This window comes from Phyllostomus discolor, chromosome 8, assembly GCF_004126475.2.
Source record: "Phyllostomus discolor isolate MPI-MPIP mPhyDis1 chromosome 8, mPhyDis1.pri.v3, whole genome shotgun sequence".
NCBI lineage: Eukaryota > Metazoa > Chordata > Mammalia > Chiroptera > Phyllostomidae > Phyllostomus > Phyllostomus discolor.
This window is the reverse complement of record NC_040910.2, coordinates 103445895-103458097: the sequence shown is the minus strand read 5'-3', so window position 1 is coordinate 103458097 and position 12203 is coordinate 103445895.

Sequence of the window (12203 nt, the reverse complement as noted above, 5' to 3'; positions counted from 1 at the left end):
TCCTCAGCCGGAGCTCCCACAGAGAACCCTACCCCCTCCCTGGTCCCCATGCTGTGTCAGGCGATCAGCTGATGGGAGCAGCAGCTCCTTCCAGAGGCTGGTGGTGTGTGTGGTGTGTGTGGTGTGTGTGTGTGTGTGTGTGTGTGTGTGTGTGTGGAAGCTGATCACCGATGAGAGGGAGGGGTGTGTGGGTGAGTCAGTGTGCTAATGAGAAACACCTCACCCCACCGATTAGGACTAATGAGGAACAGAGAGGTGAGGCTTTCACTGGGTGACATCCTTATAGGGTGGGGGGAGAGGAGCAGCTAGCTCCCCCCGGTCCCATTTCTCCCTCAGCGAGGGCAAGACCAGAGCAGTTTTGACGACCGACTGCAGGGAGAATTGCAGCCCGGCTCCCAAATGAAACGTCAAGGGCAGGGTGCCCTCACTGGGAAGGGGTGGGACAGGGCGCCCGAGGGCCGGGGTCAGATGCAGCGGGAGAGGGCCTAGGCCCACCAGCACCCGCTCCTTTCGCTGCCCTGCCCTGCCCTGCGTTCTCCGGGTCGACGCCAGAGAAATTCCTGGCGCTCAGAGCTCTGCCCCCTGGTTGCCCACGTGCCCCCTCAGAGCTGACCGATACCTGCAGAGGCCGTGAGGGTGCTGTTGAGAGGGTGCCAGCCCGTGGCCCCCCCAGGGGCAGGCCAGGAGAGAAGGCCCTGTCTGGGGGCACTGACTGACTGTCTAGATATTAATGACCCAGGGCGGCCTGGCAGGGCAGAGGACAGGAGGGGACTGGGGTAGGGGAGGACCTGGGCATCAGCCAGAAGCCCTCTTCAGCCTCTTGGGGACAGCCCCTGGCCTTGAGGCAGAAGCAGAAACCCTGGGAACCGGAGGCTTCGCCCCCCCCCCCCACGCCCTAAGCCAGTTCAGCCAAGAGCAAGGGCGCCAGGCGCACCTCGAAGATGTTCCAGTCGACTGTGTGAGTGTGGGTATAGGGGAGGGGCTGGGAGGGGGACAGGATGGGTGTCGGCCAGCACCTCCAACACCTCCTGATTTGCATTACCACTGACACCCTTCTTGACCAAGTTAATGGAGCCAGAAATAACAAGGGGGGGGAGGTGGTTCCCCGTGGGAAGGCCTTTGAGGCTGTCTTTCCTTGCCTCCAACCCTCCCACCGTGCTGGGGGCAGAAGGTCATGCCTTTTGCAGCCCCACAGCTGGCCCCTGGTGGGGGAGACGTGCCCACTGCCCACTGTTGCTCCTTCCTCCTCCGACTGGGCAGACACCCCATCCCGGCCTCCACACCCCTCAGCCCCCACCCCCTTTCATTCTTCAGAGCCTGCTCCACACACCCCTTCCTCCCCTGAGAACGCGTCCTGGGCGCCACTCTCCCAGCGGAGATGACCCCGGCTCTGTGTCCTGTTTCCAATGTCAAATTGGGCATTTCTGAGGCAGGGCCCTGACTGCCCCCCAACACCCGCCACCCCACCACCCCAGGAGTCACTCAAGGAAACATTCTGCATAAGAAACAGTCCCAACAGCCCTGGCTGGTGTGGCTCGGTGGATTGAGTGCACGCAGGCTTGTGAACCAAAGCATCGCTGGTTTGATTCCCAGTCAGGGCACACGCCTGGGTTGCAGGCCAGGTTCCCAGTATGGGGTGTGCTAGAGGCAACCGCACATTGATGATTCACTCCCTCTCTTTTAAAAAAGAAAGAAAGAAAGAAAAAAAAAGAAACAGTCCAAACCATAGCAGGGGGCTTGTGAGTAGATTCTAGAAGTGGCGTGAAGTGGACCAGGGGCTGGTGTGGGACCTTGGCCCTAGGGCCCTGGGGCGGAAGGGACAGGAGCTCCAGCTCTGTCAGGGTGGCCTGGTGCAGCCTCTCTCCAAGGAGTTCCAAGGCGCCAGGCCTCTCCCTTGTGAGATCCTTGGAGAAAAGGACCAGGGTTGTTCCATTTTGACATTTTTATCCCCTGCCCCAGTGGCTGCCACACAGACACGCCCCCCCCCGGCAAAAAAAAAAAACCCACATTTGGTTTTTTGCACATTTATGTGCATCGAATTGACTCCTGTCCCAAAGAGCGCAGGGAAGGATGCCGCAGCCATGGCTTGCAGGCGGGAGGTGGCAGACACGAAGCGCCAGGGAGAAAGAAGGCAGCCCGCTGTCCGCCAGAGGGGTCCCGGCCCCCGGGAGAGCAAGGTGTCGAGGGTGGAGGCACAGCAGAAGGGCCTGGCAGGGAAACCAGGTCACAAGAGACAGCCAGAGGGCTGTGAACACACTACGGGAAGGAGCGAGTGACGAGCCGAGAACGGCCCCCGCCCCACAGATGCTATTTTGGAGACAGAGAATATATGCAGCGTGGGGTCGGGGTGGGGGGTGCGGCACTCCCGCAGGGGTCAGCGGGAGCACCCGCGGCCCCTCGGCTGCCTGGCCAGCCGCCGTCCGAGGCCCCGGCACCTCCCCTGCCACCGCGCTTTCTCCACATTGGGAAAAATCTCCTTCTCTTGGGCCCAAGAGGAGGAAGAAGGAGTGGGAAGATTTGCATCTGGCCCCTTGGCACCCCGCTGAGGGTCCTCAGGGGCCTCAGACCTAGACAGAAGCTTCTCTTCCCCTTACTTCTTGTGATAAAAAAAAGTGGGGCGTACTGTGGGGCACCCCTCAGTGGGCCTGAGCACTTCTCGCCCCAACTCCATACTTGAGCATCAACCTTTGGAAGGTACTGGGTGATAAAAGAGGCCAGGGCAGAAGGTGCTTCCAGGGCTAGGTGGGCAGGCTCCCAGGAGGCTCCACCCCTCCCAATGGGGAAGCCGCTCTTGCCCCTTTGGGCCCAAGAGGTTGGACGGAGGTCAATGTGAAGTAGGGCTCTTGGTTGGCACGAAGGGAAATTCCTGTGCCCCGGCTGAACCCCTCTGGGGGCCCCTGACTCATCTGGGGACGAAGGCTCCAATGCCCTGTGGGTTTTTGTGGTGGCTGGGGGCAGGGGAGGGCAGGGCGCGCAGAGAAAGAGCACTGGGGATGAGCGGAGACTTTTGTTTTCGTTTCTGGAACTTGGCTCTCCGGCTGCTGGAGTCCAGCTTCAGCTGAAGGACAAGGCTGGCTGAGATGGGAAGAGGCCCAGCTTCCAGCCAGGGAGGTGCTGGGCGTGGCCACAGGAGGGGGAACGTTAGGTTAGACTTTCAGAAGGACTCCCAGTGAAGACAGCGGGGCACACTTCCGAGCCCCACCAAGCCGGCTGGCTCCCTAGATGTTTCCCACTGTGGGCCCCCCCCCCCCTCCCTCTACGGCTGGGGACTTCAGGCCGGAGGGGCTGGGGCAGGCCGGCCCAGCAGCAGGGAGATGAGCAGTGGCCCGCTGCCGGGGGTGGGCATCTGAAAGCTCCAGGGAGGAGCAAGGAGGGAGGGCTCAGGCCAGACCGTGGGTGAGGGGTTGGAGTTAGAAGACCGCAGGGGAGAAAGCCTGTCTCTCACCTCAGTCCCTCTCCCAAGTCCTGTCTTGGAGCTTTTCCTCTTCTGGGCCTATAGGCAGGGGAGCCCGCAGCTGCCTCCCCACGCGCCTGGTGCAAGAGGCCTACAGGACTTCTCAGTGGGAAGCGGCAGGGTTGGGGGGTATGGATGTGGAGACAAATTCCCTGAGGCAGAGGAGCTGGGGGGCAGCCCGAGAGGGGCAGGAGGGTGCAGGGAGCCCGAATTCTTCAGCCAGAGCCCTGTGCTGCAGAGGGACGGCCAGCCCAGGCTTTCGGCCCACAGCTGAGTGGGTGGGCTGATTGAATGGTGATCCTGTCCTGCCCCCTTCCTGGGGCCCTTGGCCTTGCGGGTGTTGCAGGAGCTGAACTCCCCTGCCTCCCCTCTGAAGCCAGCAAAAGCAAACTGTGGATGGGAGGGGAGGGCAGGGTCAGGAGATGACGGGAAGGAGATAGTTCCCCCAGAAGCATGGGTGAGGGGCAGGGAAGAGGACAGTGCCCCCTGGTGCTGGCCTTCCTTTCTGGTGTGACCAGCACACACGGAGAACTTACCCGGAGCGTGAGAGAGCCCCTGCCTGCCTCAGCAGCCCACTCCCTCCTAGACTGGCAGGTGGTTGAGGCCTGAGGACAGAGGAGGGACTGAGTGGGACTTGGTACAGGGGGTCTCAGCCACCACCTCACTGAGAACTCAGAGCTCAGGGATTTGGGTGTCTCTGGTCTCAGGCACAGCCCATGGTCACACGAGGGTCTCTGCACACTCACTGTCCTCCAGACTTACCCCATCACACGTAGCTCCAGACGCATGAGGCGTGAGGACAGTCCCAGCCACACACACACACACACCACACCCTTCCTCATGTACCATGCTCCCAATGACACCTACCTGCAGTAACACACTCTTTCCAGCACACATGGCATGCGCACACACACACACACACACACACACATGCATGCACACACACGGCCTCTCATACAACCAGGAGCGCAGTGCCACACAAGTATGACCCAGGTGCCACAGGGACATCAGCACACAGCGCCGTGCACTCACACACAACCCCACGCAGACCCCGGAATGATGCACGCCAGCACATGTGTGACATCCCACATGCACATGCAGGCAGACGCTCCTGGCTTTGACATTGACCCTATTCCCCAGTGGGGTGCTGCCAAGTGCTCAAAAACCAGGAGCTCTCCCACTGACCATATTTTGCCATGTATAATGGGCACTTTTTTTGCCCAAATGTTTGAGGGAAAAATATGAATGTGTGTTATACATGGGTAGTACTAATTTCCGTAACTACATAAATGTTTTTAATTCTTTTATTTATACTGATGCGTTAAAAGTATAACTCCAGAATGCAATAACAATATCTGTGTACAAAATAATACCCTGAAATGCGATAATCAGTTTTACACCTAAGTTAAAAACGGAGTTAAAAAATTAAAACGACAGATTTTTTTCCCTGTAAACTTGGGCCAAAACCGTGGGTGCGCATTATATACAGCAAATACGGTAAGTTGCCTGGAGAGCACTGACCGTGGGGAAGACACTCACAATGAGCGCCAGCCCACCGCCCCTTATCTTTGTAGCTATCACATGATAACCCTTCGCTGCAACTGGCAGTCCCCAGGAGGGCTGCACCTGGGCAGCGGTGACTCATTTGGGAAGCTTCTTTCCCCATGGGAGTGCTCTCCTCTTCCCTGCCCTCTCGAACTTGCCAATCGTGTCTCGACCCCACTTCCTGCCCCTCTCACTTCTCTCCCTCCTTCCCTGTCGCTCGGGGCTGTGAGCTGTGGCTGGTCCTTAGGTACTGTCTCACCCTTGCTCCCTCCGTTCTCTCCCTGCCTGTGGCTACAGCCACCAGGTTCGGAGGGGGACAGGACCATAGCTAATCCAGGCAGGCTTCCAGGAGGAAGAGGTCAGGAAGATGCCTCTGGTTCCCAGAAAAATGCTAAACCTCTCTGTGCCCAGGTGCTAATGTATCTGCCTCTGTGTGCCTGGCCTGGCCCTGGGTGCTTTCTTCTTCTTCTCCCTGGTCATCTGGACGAGGAGCCTGGTCAACATTGAAAACCATGAAGGGGAGACAATTGGCTCCTTTGGGGGGCGGGAGGGGGGGCGAGTGAGGGGAGGTGGTGAGCGCCTGTTCTGAGCACCAGGCACTCTCCTCCTGACCGGGCTCTGCGAACATTGCATCACTCTCAGAGTGATGCAATCACTCCGCTCCTCAGCTTGAAAAGCAACGAAGGGATTCGACTAGGCAGTTTTAATTTCCTTCTTGGCTCTGACATTTTGACTTTCTATATTTCTGAGATTCTTCTAAAACCTATTCTGTGAGCAGTAGCCCTTATTGCTAATCCTGATCTCTCCCCAGATCACGAGGAAGGAGAACGAATGTGGTTTGGAGATTGGGAGGCGGTGGGTGCCACAGCTCAAGGAGCTGGAGGCTGGGCCTGGGCACCTGTAGGTTTGGGTTTCAGGCCTGGTGAGCCCTGTACATTCAGGGACCTTCCAGCAGTCTCTGTTCTCTTTGCTGCGGCTTCTGAGTTATTCCTGCCACACTCATGTAAGAGGAAAAGGCGGTAGGTGGTAGGGAAGAAGGAAGACAGGAAGGAAAAGGAGGGGGAGGAAGGAAGGAAATGGAGGGGATGGGGAGAGAAGTGTCCCCAGTTGTTGCATGCCCTTCCAGGGTGAGTCTTCGAGGTAGGGTGGCTCTGAGCCCTCCTGAGCTTTCGCTGAGCTGTGCCAGGGCGGCACCGAGTGCCCCGGGCAGAGGCTGGGGTCCCACTCCTCTGCTCAGGGCCTCCTGCCCTGCTTTGCTGCTCCTTCTGAAAACAACTGAAACCACAAAATTGGCTTGTGGTTGGGTGAATATCAGTCACTGCTACTCAGCTTGGCTTCCTAGGATGACTAAGGGAGTTGGAAGGACCTCCTATCAGCCCCCCAAATTTTCAGAGGACTCAGAGGCAGAGATGGAATAGTGGCTTCTTTTGGAAGCTTTGGCTGATGGCTGAGCTCCCAAATGGCAGAGCTGCAGGCATTGCATTCTGGGATGTCTGTGGGCCCAGGGGTTTGCAGGGGTTGAGGGTAACATGATTTCGGGGCTTCCTCACCAGTAGCTTGGGGTGGAGAGGGGCTGAGGATGAGGGCCCTTGGGTCCCCTCCTCTCAATCTGCCTCTGCCAGCTCCAATTCCCGAGGGAGCCTAGAGCTGAGCTGGTGCTGAGGGTGGGACAGGGCACGGTGGGTCACATGTGCAGAGCCTGGGGAGCAGCCCAGCAGCCCAGCAGGTGCCGGGCCCTGAGACCGAGTCCTCCTTTGGAATTCCCCCACCTTCCTCCCAGAGCGCCCTGTGACCTGGAGACAGGCCCCTCCCCTGTCTGGGCCAAGTTCCCACGGTGGTCCTTCTGGCAGGGGTGGTGCAGATGGGAGAAGCCAGGTTGTGAGTGCAAATGCCCAGCGCCCCCAGCTCGAAGCCCAGGCCAGTGGCCTTTAGAGTCTGACAGTTCTGGAGTGGGACAGGGCCTGCCTGTCCATCCTTCCCAGAGTTAGGGAGAGAGCACTCCGCTGACCCTGAGTTTGGGGTGGGAGTGGGGCAGGTAACACAGGCCGTCTTCTTTCTTCTGGACCTTAAACCGCTCTTGGCCCCTTTTCCTATCCCCTCCTTCACGAGCGGCAGTGGTTTACGGGAGAAGGTCCCATCCCCTCACCTCAGTGTTGTGTCAAGTGGGGCAAACGCATCCTTTAGAAAGTTTTGCCATTCTTACTGATGTTTAACATCTCAAAAGAAGTGCAGCAAACACACATCCAGCCTTGTCTCCTGTCCCCTTCTCCCTGCCACCCCCCAACCCCACTCTCACCCACAGAGAATTCTGGAAGTGCCCAAGCATCCCAGCTGCCTGGCCCTCCCTTCTCTTTGGGGCCCAGAAAATGACCCTGCCCGGGGTCAGGAGGCGGGGCTCCACCCCAGCTTGGTTTTCCCTTTTGCTGACTCTATCTGTAAACCTCGGTTTCCCTTTCCTGAGATACACACTTGGATTACTTCCGTGCTGACCTTTCGTGTTTCTGTGACCCTCGTAGAGAAAGGGAAAAGGCGGCCACCCTGCGGCCCCTCCGGCATGCGCCCACCTGCTCCCCGGGGCCCGCGCTCTCCCAATGCCCGGCCGCCCCCGCTCCTGCCCTCCACTCTCTTTCTGACTGTCCATGGTCTCGGTTTCTCTCTCTCCTGCTTTCATTCTCTGTCTCTCCATCTCTCTTTCTGTTTCAGCTCCCTGCTCCCACCATCTTGCCCCCCCAGGACGGGGTGGGCGCTCATGAGGTCTTCAGATCGCTGACTTGGGCCCTTCTCACCACCCGCTCTGGGGCATGAGCATTCACTTTCCTCCCAGGCCAGACCCTTCCCAGAGCCACTGCCCTCATCCAGGGTCTGGAAGTCAGGTTCTGACGACTGACTGGGGTTCACATCTCTTTGAGCCTGGTTTGAGAGTCTGCACAACCTGCCCCCACCAGCCCAGGGCTGGGGGGTGGGTCCCCTGGGGGCAGAAAGGGAGTCAGTTTTCTGAGATGGGAATTCTCTGTCTCTTCACTGATTCCTGGATCCTTGGATCTCTCGGGACACCCAAAGGGATGCTTCTTCTCACTTAAGGAGAAGAGGGGTCTGTTTTAATGTCCCCGGACGCAAGGTGGGGAGCAGGGTACCAACCGGACTTGTGATTCTGGGTGGGACAGAAAGTGCATGTAGACAAGGGACATATAGGAAGAACATGTGCTGGACAAAATATATGTCACTCACAGGCACACCAGAGGCATGACACTTCCTCTCCTTCACCCCATGCTCACCCTTGGGGGCTGAGGGGGCCCACCCAATACCGATGTGTGTGTCACACACACACACACACACACACACACACACACACGCCGAGCTCGCGCTCCAGCGCACACATCTGAGGAGCTACAAGAGGACCGGGGAGCCGGGCTGAAAGCGGGGAGGGGGTGGGGCAGGAAGGCAAGGTAGCCCCACCCCCACTCCGTGCACGTGCCCACCCCCTCCTCCTCCTTTTGCCCCGTCCCGGTAGCTGGCGAGGTCTCTGCCCCCTTTACTTTTCCCAGCTTCAAGGAAATACCTCCCTTTAGGGGAAAGCGAGAGATCTTGAGGGGGAGCAGGGGAAGCACTGACTCGGGCAGGGGCGTGAGCCTGATTTTCCAGTCTGGGGCGGGGCGGAGGGGGATGGCACCGGGGGACGCCCAGACTCCGGGGCCTGACTCAGAGCCAGAACCTCAGAGTTCCTGCACCGTATTGTCGTCGGGGAACAAGAAGCCACCAGGTTTATAAGAAACTGCGATTCATCTCTGCCCCCTTCCACCCCTCCGCAGAGGACCAAGTTAGACAGCCGGGGCAAGGAGAGCAGCCTGCTTTAGATGACCTTCTTGGAAATCTTCCTGGGTTTGCTCAAGAAGGACAGGGTTAGGTGTTTCAGATCTTGAGAGGGCTCTGGGGCCAGAGGATGGGAACCTCAATTTCCCCCATGTAAGCTGTCAAAGAAAGACCCTTTTCCCCGGCTGGTGTAGCTCAGTGGATTGAGCACGGGCTGCGAACCCAAGTGTCGCAGGTTCGATTCCCAGTCAGGGTACATGCCTGGGTTGCAGGCCATGGCCCCCAGCAACTGCACATTGATGTTTCTCTCTCTCTCTCTCTTCTCCTCCCCTCTCTAAAAATAAATAAATAAAATCTTAAAAAAAAAAAAGACCCTTCTCACTCCCAGCCCAGACCAGGCATTCTTAAGCCCCACGTGCAGGCCCCAGAGCTTCTGCCGAAGCTGCAACAGGGGCGCACAGGGGTCCCCAGCGCTGGCACAGAGGTTGGCGTAGAGGTGAGTGTAGAGAGGGGTGGGGCAGCTGGCAGCTGCATCTGGCTCCGCTGTCCCTGCTCCTGGCCCGTGGCTCACAGGTCCCAAGGCGAGAGGCAAGGGGGAGAGGCGTGCGGGCTCCACGAGCTGAAGGTGTGAAGAGTCTCAGAGTGGGCAGAGGGGACGTGGCAGGGGGCGTGCCCGTGGTGTCCTCCTTCCAACTCTTAAGCGCTGCCCAGGACCCCCTTCACTCCTGTCCCCTCCCCACTCAGAAACACCTAACAGCTTGGGTGTGTGGCCGTGCACCCCGGTGCCAGGGCTAGGGAGTCAGGAGAGGCGAGGAGGGCCGCTGCCCCTCCCCTGTGCCCGGAAACCAGGACACCTGCGCCCCTCCAGCCTGGACCGCTTTCCCTTCCTGCCTCCACGCATGTGTGTGAGCCAGGCCCTGCCCTTTGCCGCTCTTCAAACCTGCTTCCCAACCCTCACGCCCCATAGGTGGGTGGCGTTTGCTGAGCAATGTGGTTCGGTTCTGCGGGGTCATCAGGCAGAAGAGGACTGATTTCCCAGGGTTCCAGGGAATGCTCGCCGGCTGACCCGGGGAGGCCTTGGGTCTCGCTGTTCTCCAGAGGAAGCGGGAGGACGCTGAGCCGGAACAGGGTTGGGTAGGACACGTTGTGCGGAGAGAGGACAGGGGATAAAAACACCTGAGCATCATTTTCTCATCTGTAACATGGGAAGAACAAGAGTTTGCTCTGTGCCAGTGGGGTCATGGGAAGGCACGTGCAAGCATGGGGCTGGGCACTGGGTCGCCGGCTGTGTGACAGGGACCAGGTACTTACCTTCTCTGGGCCTCTGTTTCTTTGTCTGCAAAACAGGAACAATGACCCCTGCCCCATTGACCTCAAAGCATTGCGAAGTCTAATGAGGTCAAAGGTGTGAGTTGCCTGGGGCGGGGGCTGATCAGCGGGAAGAACTCAGATTTTCCCTGTCTCCAAACTCACTGGGAGTCGGGGATGAGACAAACACTAGCCGGCCGTGGCAACGTCACAGGCAGCAGGAGCCTGGGGACCCTGGGATCGAGCCGTCCCTGGGCCCTGGGGCTTGGCTGCTGACCCCAGGACGGACGGTGGATGTGCATGTGTGTAATGCAAAGGCCACGGGCCCGGTGTCTTGATTCCCAGCCACCGGCCCACATGCTAAGGATGTGCCTGACCATAACCACCCAGACAACACGTCAGGCTCTGCTGCCAGCAACCGGAGAGAAATGGGGGTGGGCGTGTGGAGGGGGGCGGTGATGGGCAGCTTCCCCGTGGCTGGACAGGCGGGTCCAGGGGCGGCCTCAGGGGCCTCCACCGGGTGCCAGCTGCCCATGGCCCTGGTGGAAGGCGGTGGGCAGAGCGCCTTGTGACACTTCCTGGGCAACTGCGGCGGGGTGTGGGGGCGGGGGGCGGGCTGCGGACAACAGGCTCCCGGGGCAATCTCAGACTTGCGTGTCAGAGCACATCTGTGTCTGGGGCGGTAAGTGGGGTTAAACTCAAGGTCAGACCTAGCCAATCCATGTTCATGCCAACATGGCCCTGGGTGCCTTCCACTTCAGTGGCTGGAACCCAGGGGCCCACTGAGCTGGAGATGGCGCTGTGGACGCCTGGTTTGTCCCTCTGCCCCAGACACCTGGTTGCCGGCCTGCTTTCAGCCCCGGGGCCTGGGATGTTTGAGGACCAGGGCACGACAGGCAGATGCCAGGCCTCCCTTCCATGCCCACATCACAGGCGCTAATCTCTCTGTGGGGTCTCAGGGAAACAAAAAAAAGATTGGGCTGCAGCATGAGAGGCTACAGGAAGACACTGAGAGACCTTCCCAGCTGTACGAGGACGAGGTGAGCGGTGGCTCCAAACCGCGTGACCAGAGGGAGCACTGCCAGGTCTGTGTGGTCCGGTTGCCTGGCCTCCATCTGATGGCGGAGGCCACCGACCCGCCCCGGGCTTCTGGGTCTCCCACCTCGATTCCCCTCGCTCTCTGCCATGCCCGTCCCAGGCCACTGTTGTGTTTTGGTTTCATGGCGGGAGCTGAGAAGGAGGCAAAGGGGGAACGAGGGCAAAGGGAGCTCTGGGAACTAGCTGGAGGGCCGGAGTGGACCCCGGGCAGGATGCAGAGGTGGTCAGATGTCAGAAGGGAACGGGCGGCAGGCGGGTTTGTTTGTTGGGCGTGAAATGTAGGCTGCGTCAGCGAGCCGCCTTTGCAGCAGGGGGACTGGAGGCTGCAAGGCACGAAGGGCTTCCAGAGGGGACAGCAGCCCCACCGTTTCGGGGGAGCGTTTGTGTGTATGTTGTGGGTGGGATGGGGTGGACAGAGGAAGAGCTGCATCTGTCTGCCTTCGAGGAGGAAGACGGTGCAGCAGGAAGGCCAGAAGCTGGACCTCAGGTGGGGTTCTAAAGAGTCCCCGTGAGACAGGGCTGCGGGGGACAGAGGGCCGGCCGCCGGGCACGCAGCCTTCTCGTCCCCACTCCTGGCTCACAGATGGAGGCCCAGCCCCAGACGGACAGACAGACAGACATGACACAGGCACGCCGGTCCCCTGCAAACACTCCTCAGCTCCCCCACCACACGCCGGCCGGCAGCCCTGGGGAAGCTGCATGGCATTCTCTCACCACGGGCCACTGTGGCTGCTGTGGCTTCTTCCCTCTGACCTATTTTTTATTCTTCTGATGGGATTTTCACCCCCACCCCCCACCCCTCACACCAAAGCCCCAGCCCCCTGGGCCCGTCAGCTCCGCCACGTGTCAAAACTGCCCCTGTCACTTTGCGTTGGTTTCTCAGTCCAGCCGGCCCCTCCCCCGGGGCCTGAGAGTGAGGGCTAATTACCCAGCTGCCGAGCCCTGCCCCCGCCCCACCCCCCGCCTTGCCCCTCCACTCACAACAGCC